This window comes from Condylostylus longicornis, unplaced genomic scaffold (assembly GCF_029603195.1).
Source record: "Condylostylus longicornis isolate FDR11 unplaced genomic scaffold, ASM2960319v2 ptg000030l, whole genome shotgun sequence".
NCBI lineage: Eukaryota > Metazoa > Arthropoda > Insecta > Diptera > Dolichopodidae > Condylostylus > Condylostylus longicornis.
In genome coordinates this window covers 547,595-560,909 of record NW_026577999.1, presented here as the reverse complement: position 1 = coordinate 560,909, position 13,315 = coordinate 547,595, and the positions used below count along the sequence as shown (strand labels likewise).

Below are 13,315 nucleotides of genomic sequence, written 5' to 3'. Positions count from 1 at the left end.
ACATTACAATTAATCATAATTTAAATCATTTATAAATGGCATTTCAAAAGTAGTTTAACATAAATAAACCTTTTAGCAATTTAATATTATCATGGCACACAAAATGTTTTAAGAATGCTAAATAATAATTAAAACATAATGAAAACTTTAAATTAAAAATTCTCCACACAAAATTGTTGTAAAGTATTTATTACTTATATATTTTCATCTATAGGTGGAATGGAAAAAATAGCAGCATCAGTTTCATTTTAACAAATTGTAAATGGCCATTAATTGAATATTTGCACCCCTTTTCATTGCTTCATTCTATCATCAATATAAAATATGATATTATTATATTTAAGACTAAAAAACATTTTAATGGATTAAAATGAGAAGCAAACAAAAAAAAAAAATTTTTTGAATTGATAAGTAACATATGTGATGCCTGCTATAATGTAAACTTGATAATTACATGGTTATTCAAATTTTATTTTACGGAAAAATGCTAAATATGAAGGCAAGATGCAAAAGTATGCCTATGCCGTTTTTTTAAAAAATTGAGATGACGTTTGATTCTGAAAGCTCGTTACATTCTCTTTGTTTCCCTTAATGTAAAAAGACTAATAATATTGCAAACCCTCGAAATTTAATGTAAAAATACTCATGTAATTGTGTTTTATGTGGTTATGAGATTTTTTTTTGGTTTTACTCAAAATGACTTCTGAGTGACTGAGATATTTGTGCCTCTAACCTCTTCTAGATTAAAGGTTTATTTTCCAGAAATACTACAACATGACCTCTTTCAATACATTAAAATTATTAAAAAGTTTTAAAGATAATAAATTGTATGAATTTTATGTCATGATCAACAAAACAAAAATTTTTATCAAACTAATGTTAAAACAGTTTGAGTTAAGACAATTCTAACTAACCCTATGTATATAAAATATTTTTTCTGCAACATTTTTACAAAAAAGAATTCATTATGAAGTTTTAGTGCCAATAAAATCGCCATAACATACAAATTCCATCTTTCACTCACTGCACTTATAATATGCAAAATGCAATATAAAACTGCACAGGAAAAAATGAAATGAAAATTGTCTAAATGGCAGTAAATTGCACATTTATGATCGTAAAACTTTAGATTATTTTCGGTTACAACAATAACCATATTTCATTACATAACTATTTAACATTAATATTTTTCATTTTTGATATACAAAAATAATATATATGAGCTCATTCATTACTTTATAAGCATATTGTTTTACACTTTTACATTCCTCTAATATTTACATAATGTATGCCTAGTCTACACATATTATGTGCATTGGAATGTAAAGTAACGTACATACAGCTATCATTGTAATTATGTTTCATACATATATGAAAATTATAAAATATGATTGCATGTTGAACTTACACTAAATCGGTCCTTTTATTAAACATTAATTTACCAGTTTTACTGCATTTAATGGATTTTATATTTTTAAAGAAATGAGATTTTCCAAATACAACCAAGCAGTTTTTTAAACACACATATACTGTGTTTATTCACTTTTCGATTGACAGGCTAATTCCATTAGAAATTGTAAAAAATTTTGACAATTTTCCTTATTTAAGATTCAAATATCCCAATATTTTCTTATTTAAGATATTTCTGCTTTTCAGAAATTCAAAGAATTGTTTAAGCCCTTACATATTTTTTCAATTCCTGTTTAAAGTAACATTCTAATATATGTATGATGTATGATATAACAGTATAGGTAGATTTAAATATTTTGTCTCGCTTTTCGTTCTTTATACCAAAATATTATTACAATGCCATACGTTAAATACTATTATTATTTCAACTGAGCTGCATGCGGTATTATAATTTTCCTAAAAATATTTAAACGTTAAAATTTATTTAAAATAATTATTACATAACATACGTCATATATTTTAAATATTGAACATTACACTTTACATCCGCTTCAGATTAATGTAATATTATTTAACTATATATTATTACTGAAATTCATATTTACATAAAAATATTGTAATTTCTACAATACACAACGTAGTATTTGCATATAAACACTGTAATATTATGCTTGTATATGCGTATATCCTTTTATAAGTAAAAAGGTATAATTTATTAATTTCAAAACATGGGATATGTAAAAGACCAGTTAAATGGATTTCCTTTCTTTAAAATATACATTTTTAGTGTATGAATGTGCATAACATATGGTTAATAAGCTATGAAACAGAAACTAAAAAATTACATGAACTTCCACACATGTGTATGTATGAACTATTAAATTTAGAGTACAAATCAACATACAAATAAAAATATTATAAAGAGAGAATAAGGTATGAAGTTGAATTATAATAAAAAATATTCAAAAAATATTATAATATAACCATATCAAGGACAAAAAAAGGACATAACAATATTTGCCGGATGCTATTAGTCAACTTTCGATTGATTTATAGTCAGAAAATTTCCGAGGAGAATTATTGTTATTTAATTTTACACAACTAACTGTGCATTTTGTGGAAAATTTCTGTGTTTCTTTTTTTTTGTATTTTCTCGCTGATTTTCACTAAAAAGACAGAAATATGTATAGAAAACATTATGATCACACATGCAGGCAAAAAGCATTTCAGTTTTTAAATATAATGTACATAAATATTATGTATATGTAATCATGCCAGTAAATGAGTACATAATTTCATCCAGGATACGACATATAATACAAATGCACATTGATATAGGTGAGCACCTATAGATAAGTCGGTATACAAAAAATATAATGTAAATAAAATAATATTAAAGCGATAAAAATATTAGTTATTAAAGGATATGTTGAAGGAAAATCCAATAGAAGTATAAAATATTATATATGTGAGAGATTTAAGTTCATATAAAAGAATACACGAACTTGAGGCAGGCCTAATAATATATTGCTTCAAGTATTTGATATATATACATGCATACTAAATACCTAATATAATACGTTTGCATATAAGGATAAAAATATTTAATTTATGTTTATGTACTAAGTATAATATTTTTCTTAATATTTTTTTTATAAAAGCCGTGTTAAGATATTCAAATGGAAAAACAATTTAACACAATATAAATAAATTTATTGGCTGGAGAAATTTACGAAGTTTAAGATTTTTCTTATACCGAAATAATTTAATTTTGTTCAAAAAAAAATAATAAAAATATTGAAATATTTTTAAATTGCAATTCCAAATTATTTTTCTGCTAACCATTTATGACGCAATAAAAAATATTTAAAATTTTATCGAAAAATTCAAAAGTACTGAACTTGGAAACTTATTTACTGATAATTAACTAAGTTTCCAAGTAACTAACTATTTATTAGTAGCATAGCATACTTAGTTACTGATAAATTGATATTTCACTGGAAATCTTAATTGATTTTTCCATCAAATATAAAAATTTGATTGACTTACGTTTCGATTGTGTAAGTTTATAAACAAATAAAATTGTGCTCTTTGTTTAATTATACTTGGACCAAAAATTCTGGTGATTTCTATCAATCCATCAATAAACTATTTAAACGAAAATAGGACCGACGTTCTAAAAACTATTAAAATTTTACTTTAGATACTCAGTAAGGAAACAATTTGAAGCGGACTGCGAAAATTTTTATTAATGAACAAAAATAATAGTTAAGGCGAATTCCGATTATCTCAAATATTTGTAAACTTTTTTTAAAAAAAAAATTCAAACATTCAAGTAACGTCTGAACTGAGTTAAGACGAACAATAAAAAGCATGTTGTCAAAAATTCATGACTTAATCGGCAGTACGATATTTATTCTTCTTATAAATTTCTTTAAGAAATTTCTGGTTCTGTAGCAAATATCGTTACCCTTCCAAATACATTCCAATACCGTTTCTTTAGTCAATACAATTATAATTAGAACAGAACGGCAATCAGTTTTACTATAGAATTTTTTCGCTTTAACAATTTCGTTTCTTATATAAATCACTTCACTTTGGCTAAGGGTTACAGCACATAAATCTATCCAAAATAATAATGAATGGCATAAAAAAATTTAAGTGAAGGATTTAAACATATTTATAATTCATATTACAATATTTATTTTTGGATGTGATGAAAAATGTTTAATAAAAATACACACAATATAATAAATATTCCTTGTTTATACACAGATTTTTTGGCGTTTTCTTTCTGTTTAAGTAAAAAATTTCCAAAAATATTCAGAAAATTTATTTTTTTTTTTTTTGTATGCTTACATACATACTTACTTTTGAACTTTGAACACTTCTTACATGACATGTTCCTGAGTCCTGGATAAATTTTTTTTTTTCATCCTGGTTTTTATTAAACGTTTCTATGAAAATTTCATTGCACTTAATTTCGTTCAAAATTTAGAACTTGAAATTTTTTATTCAATTAAATTTCCTTTAATTGTGACATTTCCACATTGCGCCCTTTTACACTGAATTTTTATAGTTCAAATTAAAAGCCAATTTTTAGGTCACCAGGTCGTTTAATATACAAGTTTTGAAAATATCCATTCTTGTTTTATTAATTTTCATGATGTGATATGTGACAATCAAAATTTACAACAATACAAAAAAAAATTAGACTAAATAAATTCATTTATCACTTATTTCAAAGTGATAACTTTTATTTTGCAAAATTAACTGAAAAATCGTAAAGCTTTCATATGATGTACACTTGATCCTTTCAAATGTCATTCAAAATAGTTGACAAAACTCATAAGCATTAAAAACAGTAAACACTAAAGTAGGTACACACAAAATATTTACACAGGTATGTGTATATAAGTTTGTAGTGATTACACAATTCATTTAGGTTATTTGTTTTTTTCTGGGTGAAATTATAAATTTTTTTTATTAAAATCCTTATAAAATTAATGTGTAAAAACAAATATGAAAAAATAAAAGCTCTGCACAACTAATCATTTCTAATTTCTACATAATTTTTAGCTACAATTCTACACAATTACCTTGCTTATGTTGAAAACAAAACAAAAGCGATTTTTCGCGGCGAAATATCAAAATTTATATAAAACACGATCACTGCGTTTATATGCGGCATGAAATCGACTTCAAGCGGATTTCGAGCTAATATCGCTACTTGACTTGAAATTTTCGAGTCACGTCGATGACATAAAACTATTGGCTTTACTCTTGACATAACAAAAATATTTTTACCAGCCGTGTCTTGACTTGAAAGTCTTCTACATATACGCAGATTAAAAGATTATAAATGACAAATTAATGTGTCATGCTTGTCAGCTAATGTCAAATTTAAGTCGATTTCACGTATGTAACATTATTTCAATCTGTACAGAATATAAGTAAATTGAAATATTCAGTCAATATTCAGTGCTTGTAACCCCAAAAACGACGTTTAGAGCTGTGAGATTCATTATTAGCATTTCAAGACAAGTAAGCAAAATATTTTAATTGACCAATGTCAGAAAAGGTATGTAAATGAAAATGTTAGAAAACGCATGTAAAAATATATGGGCACGTAACTGAACTGAAAGAAAATTTTTTATGTTACATACACGTCAAGGAATTCACAAAAAGTTCATAAGAAAAAAAATGTTTCTGTTTTGAAAGTAGTTGGGCTTTTATTTGCCGTTCTAAGTTAAAACTGAAAAATTTAAAATTCAAGAAATGTCGAACATGCCATAAAAGCGTAAATTTATTGTTGACATGAAATTCTTTTGGACATTGGTGGGCAATAGCATGAACAATTTATACTATATGGGTGTTATTGTACATCCCTATTACCCAGGGATAATATTGAAATATGCAATGTGGATTAAGTGGAATAAATTAGTGGTAGCGAAAGCTGCGAAAAACGTTTGTAAAATGGCAACAGGAACCGTGGCGAGGCGAGCGTAAATGTATTGCACAATTATAAATGAAAATAATAAAAGTCAATTTTGGCATCGATTCAAGAAACAATGGATGTAAGTACATCTACATGGGAAAGGTAAGCTAAAATTTTTATTTTTGTTTATAAAATAATCAGTTATGTAATTATTAGGGATTAAAAGCTGAACAAGATCTTTGCTTACTATTCCAAGTTTGTTTCCCATTCACATATGAATATGCTGGAAAATGAATTTTTATTAAACAAACGGATAGGATTTCCAAGTGGATTGAAAAAATTTTGTGTATGCTAAAGGAATGGTTTGAGTATTCTTGTTTTATAATAGTGTTTTCCGCGTGTAGCTTCTAGTGGTAGCTTCTAATACAATACAGAATTTTAAATGAAAAGTTCTTATAATTTGAAGTATTCGCATTAATTGTATTGGTGCAGCAAATTTTAAATTTGATCATTTTCGTTTTTCATACGAACACAAAGGTAAACTGTATTTAATTTTGTAATAAAGTATAAAATTTATACTTTAAAATTATATTATGGTCATTTTTAAAATCTAATTTATTAAAATTAAATTTACGAAACATTAAATTTCTCATATTATAAGAAATTGAAAAAAATATTAAATTACCATTTTATTATTATTTTACACAAAATTAAACTAATGTTTTTTTTCCTAACTTTTTTATTTATCAAATAGGTAATAGAATACTGATATAAACTTAACTTAAGAAGAAGAAGAGCATTAAGACAATAAAATTGGCATCATAAATTTTATAAATTTATTTTTGATCAAATATAATTTTTCTGCATTAAATTAAGAATTTAAATAATCTAAAACATTATTATATTAATATCTCAAGAAAGAAAGGTGAACATTATATTATTTTGCACAAAAAACTAACACCAGTTTTTTCCAGGTTAGGCCGATATTGTTAGGTACCTACCAAAATTGTACACATTAAAATTTCAAAATTCGACTGGAACAGAGTTAATTGGATTAATGGATTAACGTTAATTATTTCTTTTAATAAAGGTAGGATATTTTAAATTTTAATATAATTCATATTATATCAATTAGAACTAAAAATTAAATTATTTTAGTTTGTTGTTTGGTGCAGTTTGAAATTTAATAAGTCAATTGAATTAAAAAGTTTCTCTTATTGGAATTCCTTTTAATTGGGAATTAAATAGTTAAATAGAATTTATGAATTGAGCACATTTCATTACAAAAATTTGCAACTAGACTTTAAAGAATTGAATCAAACTGCTATATACATACATAAATGATCATTTAAATCTGCAATGTTCCTTAATATTTGCAAAATAAGAAAAGCAATCATTTCATCTTTGATATTAAATTGGCATTAAAAAATCATTTTGCATTTGAATGTATCTCTTTTTTTAGCATAATCATTACGAATGCCTGCACAATAATCAAAGACATTTTATAATTTAACTTTTTAATAACAAAATAACATCTAGAAGCAATTGTTTTCCTCTACTCCCTATATTTTTGTGTTTTAATATCTTAAAGGAATTTCACTTTTATGTTAATTGCTTAAATGAGCGTAAACATTTTTATATTGAATTTTCTTTTTTCTTATTTTCATTATTTTGGTTTACTTACAAACATTTTCTCAAAATAAAAAAATTTATATAATATTCATTTTATTAAAAAAAAGGAGATTTATTATATTTCTGGTATTGTTACGACATTTACAGGTAATTTACATTTTTTCTTCTCAACTTAATGTGTATACATAAATGAACATAAAAATAAAATCCTTAAAAAAAAATTTAATATTCCTTAAAAAAGAAGGAAGAATATAATTTTACAATTTTTACTTTAATTTAAAATAAAACAATAAAAATGATGAATACAAAAAGAAAAGAAATGCGTACGTAGGAGAAAATTTAAAATTATACCTTTTAACTATAAAATGATAATAATAATAATAAAAGTATTAATCAAGTAGGTCACAAAAATTAGGTTATAATATTAAAATAAAGATTTTTCTAACTATATTTCTATTTAATTTTAGATTGTTACACAAATGTAGATTAATTTGTGACAGATGGCTAGCAAAGTTGTAATTGAAATTGGAAGTCTTCATTCAAATCATAGATTTAACGTCGAAAGACTATAAAATTACCCCAAAATTGGATGAAGAAATTACCAAATTTTTATCCAATAAGAAATTATGCAAATCAAAGGTTCTTGTAGAAAATAAATCATATTTCATGCTGATGACGACTAGCATTAAAAATTTTGCAAAATTTGTCTAAGATTAAGAAGATCTGGAATATAAAACAACCCATTAGTACTTTCAGTAGAAGGGGTACGAAATCAAGTTATACGAAGGTCTTGGATGACTTGTTTCAAAAAAATAAAAAAAAACTAACAGCAAGTAAAAAACATTAAATTTTTATTATGATTTGAAATCTTGCAACCGTTGCGACTTGATACATATCGAGTTCCAAAAAAATATTTTACAAACATTTTGTATGCTTTAATTTAACAAATCTTTAATATACTAACTGTAAAATGCGTCTAAATTAATTTCATTTTGCAAAATTACCTTCTGTTTAGAAAAGGTAGCTCAGATTATCGACAAAATACGTTCTTGGCTGATTAAATCACCCACTTAACCCAAACAACAACTACAATTTTTAATAAATTTTTTCGGTACGGTTGTTGATACTCATACAAACAACTCACGACCGATTCTATTTCATTAACATTTTTGTCCTATTCCAATAATTTAAAAATTATGATAGCAAATGTCTTAAAATAATTCACAATAAAAATTATTTTTTTCTATTTTCTTCTTTTTATGACCTTAGAATAATGAGAAAAGTTTAATATAAGGGACAGAAATATTTTGAAATTACTCACCTGTAAAACACTAAATTTTTCAGAGACTAATAATAATAAAAAAAATAAAGATGCTAATAAATCTTGTAAGTGCACAGACTCTCATACAAATATTAAAATATTCAAATATGGTCAATATCCTGAAAATATACCCTCAGGTTTATTAAAAAAGAATATTATAAAATCAAATAATGAAAATGTCTAGAGCAGAGAAAATGATTTTATGATTGAGAAGTGTTTGAATAAAACATTTTCGTTATTTGTTTTATATTTAGACTTGAAATTTATCATAAATTGTAATAAATTCAGCTAAATTGAAATATAAAAAACCCAAAAGTAAAAATTAAAGAATTATAGGGTAATAGACAAAAGAAAACTTTATGTTGATTTTTATTGGTTTCATACTTATAACGTAATTAGGGTTCTTTAGGGTTTATGTGTGAAATTTACGAAAGCTTAAGTGTGTGAACATTTTTCGTTGAGTGCACTAATTGAGTACTAATTTCTCTTCACTTTAAGTCTTTATCTTTTGTATTAAAAACAGAAAATGTATTTAACTTAATTTCGTTTTAAAACTCAAAGAATGTTATATAGAAAAAAAAATTAATAATATTGCATTCAGTAAGTTTTCATCATGTTTGTTGATTATTCCATTCATCAATTGTTCTATTTTATTTTGTACTTTATCCCTTAATATCGTTTTGCTGCTTTAAAAACCTGAATACATGGATCCGATCATTATTAATATGTAAATGAATTTAAGACAAAAACAAATGAAGTTATTGTTAATACTTGAAAAGAAATAGAAATTCCAGAAATGAAAAATGTTATGAAGGAATATGAGATTTCTGTGTTGTAATCCTGTAATCAATAAACTTTGTAACAATGCCACATTTTAATGATATATAAATAATTGAAATTCCTTTTTCTAAATATTTATTGAAAGAAATAAAGTACTTCAACAAAACAAAATGCTACAAAAATATTTTACTATAAATAGAAGCTGCACTTTGTAAATCAAATCAGTTTTTTCCAATAATGGTAGATTCAACATTACCATTAGTTTATGGACCATATTTTAAATTAAATGGCCGTAATTTAAATTATATACCAAAGAAATTTTTTAGTTTAAGTGGAATTAAAAAGTGCCGCTATTTTGATTTTTCCGAAAATAATTTAAGAGATTTCCCAACAATGTAAGATACAGTTAAAAAACTAATGGTACATTCACTATTTTTTTATAATTCGTTTTTATAGTTTGAGTGCTGTGTCTCAACAAATAATTTCTTTGGATTTGAGCAAAAATCACATACACAACATTTTAACAATTTCCCATAATTTTAAAGGAATCCAAGAATTAAATTTATCATACAATCGATTAATATATTTTCCATTAAATTTTCATGAAATTTTCGAGAATTTGAAAGTTTTGAATTTATCATATAATCGGTAATTATAATATAAATCCATGTTATGCATATTAAATATAATTAAAAATATAAATCCAAAAGTTGTAATAATCATTTTAAATATTTATGTATCAAGTTTTGTTAAATTAAATAAAGATAATTTCAATATTTTTCCAAATACAAATAATACAAAATTATATTAAATTTTAATATACAAATATTTATTTTTTCAGTATTGAAGTAATACCAGAAACAATCTATAAATTGGAAAACTTATCGTGTTTGATATTAAATGATAATAGAATCAGAACAATCGATTGTTCAGGATACGAAGGATTAATAAAACTTAAAAAGTTAGAGTTTCTATATTTACAAAACAATTTTATGACTCATATCGTAGGGGATATCGAAAAATTGAGTCATTTGAGGTAAATAAATATAAAAGCATAAATTAATAATGCTTTTACAATTTTTAACGATTCTATTTTAATTTTAGAGTTTTAAATTTATCTGGAAATATTTTAAATTTGAACATGAAAAATGGTGAAAAAACTGCAGAAAAATATTGCGAAGCAAAGCTACAACATAATAAAAAGGATTCTGACAAAATGTTGGAAATATTTGAACAAATATGTTTGAAATGAATAAAAATTTTTAATAATTTTTTTTAAATCAAAATATCGATTAAAAATTTATTTGTCTGCATAAATGCGTGAACTGTACTCAAATTTTAAATTTAATTTATAAAAATAACATTTATATTTCAGTAAATAGTTTTTCTAATTTTAAATCACAAAATCTAGATTTACATAACTTGGTTTTTCAAAATACAATTTCAAGACAAACTTGAACTTCACAAAAATTCAGAAATCTTAAGAAACATAAAGTTAATGTCTTTTGTATTTAAACTAAAATTTTATTATTTTTGCATAATTATATAGTATTTATATAAGCAGTAATTTTGTGAAGAAAATATCCTAAATTTTAATGTTAAATGGAGAATAGCTACTGAGTTTATGTTATATTTACAATAAAGTAAAATTAATGTTGAATTTTAACTTTCTTTGTCTTAAAATTCAAATTATTTTCAAATGTTATAAAACATGCATTTTTATTCTACATTAAATTCATTTTCATTTAATTATATTCAAATATTTTGTGTTTGTTCAGAACACATTTAATACATTTATGTAATATTCATATATTTAAAAGGATTCTATTGTTAAGCAATTTCAATTATAAAGATAAAAGAAAATGACTATAATCATTTTTATCTTAAATTCTTATATATGTATATTTAATTATTTTTAGTTTATTAATTTAAGTTTTAAATTAAAAATTGAAATTTACTAACATTTGAACCAGTTTACTATTATTGTAAAGGAAAGCGAATTGTTAAAAGTTGAACAAAAGAAGAACTTGACAATTGGAGATAATAACGCAATATGATAATTATGAAAGAATTAATAACGCCTCAAAATCGAAGAACAACACGGTCAAAGAAGCCGCAAGGTCCGAATCGCAAAAAAATGCAGTGATATAAGGGAAGATTTACAAGCAAAACATTTTTTAGGATATGTTTAATTCATTGTAGACGTATTTAATCTAAATTTTCTCCTATCGGCGGCCATAAAGTAAAAATATTTTACTTTTTGTATGAACTTTTTTATAAAATATAGAAATTAGCCAAATTAAATTATTACAATTCATAGTCAATACGTTTTATAAAATTTTTTCATTATTAAGTCATTACCCAGTTTTCATTTCTTTATCCCGTTTTTTTTTTCTTATCCTTACTAAATGAGAAAAATAGTTTAAGACTTTTACATTATAACAAAAGACAAGAACATTACAATTTGTATTTATTATTAAAAAAAAAGCAAAAATTTCTTGCTACATTTATTTTCATAGTTTCTATACGTGATAGATTTAATTTGTCAACGTTACTAAGAGTTGCAATATTAAAATATATTTTTGGTCACATAAACATTTTAAATTTAAATTTTGGTAGATAACCTACATATTATATTTATAATTATATTATAATAATTCAAATGTATACTATCTGGTATTTTAGCGTGAATTACTCTTAATGTTATAAAAAGTGTATTGCGGTAGGATAAAAACATAAAAGCTGACCTAAAAAATATTGTACAAGAAATGAAAATTTTATCTTAAGTAATTAATTTCAAATACAAAATTTTAATACACAAGTAAAATCAAGTTTATATAAGAACATAAATAAACAAAATGCATGTATATATGTGTATAAGATTATATTGTAATGAGTTTAGTTTTGTAAAGTAGGTACATGTATACCTAATTTTAGTAAAATTTATTAAGAGCAAAGTGTAACATCCCATAACAATAATATTAACTTTAATGAAAATTATACTGTAACCTGTAGTAGGCACATATACACAATATGTGAATACGAAGGCACGTATAGTAACCTGCGTTCGACATAAATATAAGAACTTGCAAGAAATGTACACATCTTTATTAACCTAATATATCTACTAAAAGTGAAAACTGTCTAAAAAATTTGAAATCATCCTAGTTATAGTGTATGTAGTTGATGTACAAAATACTGCAGATAAACTTTAACTAATATTCATTGTTAATACCTGACATATTGAAGCAAAACACTATAAATGAATGAACGAATGAAGAAAATATCACGTAATTTATATAAAAAGTTTAAAATGCATAAATATAGTGTGTCCCAGAATATATTGTGCATTGAAAAGTAAAAACCAAGTAAGAATTTTTCACTGGGTTTGAATTAATTTTGCATTACAATATAAATTTTTTAAATTAATTTTTATTTTATTGCAAAATATTGAATATAATATTTTTGTCAGGCGAAGATACTCACAAAAAATTTTCATGAATGCCAAGTACTTTACAAATGCTGTCCAATATTCTATTACAAAAATTAAATATGAAGCTAACATAAAATCGAACAGCTACCTATTATTTTTGTCAAATATAAGTATAATACCAATTGCAGAATAGTCAATTTTATATAATTTATTTCAAACACTGGATCACATTATACTAGAAACTGATCCAAAAATAAAGATCACATGTAATAGTAATAAACTATAACTATGTATTTATACA

At 23.7% G+C, this 13,315-nt stretch overlaps 1 long non-coding RNA gene across 1 annotated transcript; it reads left to right on the top strand.

Moving 5' to 3' along the window:
- Positions 1 to 5,909: 5,909 nt before the first annotated feature.
- LOC129608151 (uncharacterized) lies at positions 5,910 to 6,753 on the top strand. Its single transcript, XR_008696870.1, has 3 exons — positions 5,910 to 6,010; positions 6,065 to 6,385; positions 6,603 to 6,753. It is a non-coding gene; the product is annotated as an uncharacterized LOC129608151 (long non-coding RNA).
- Positions 6,754 to 13,315: the final 6,562 nt, after the last annotated feature.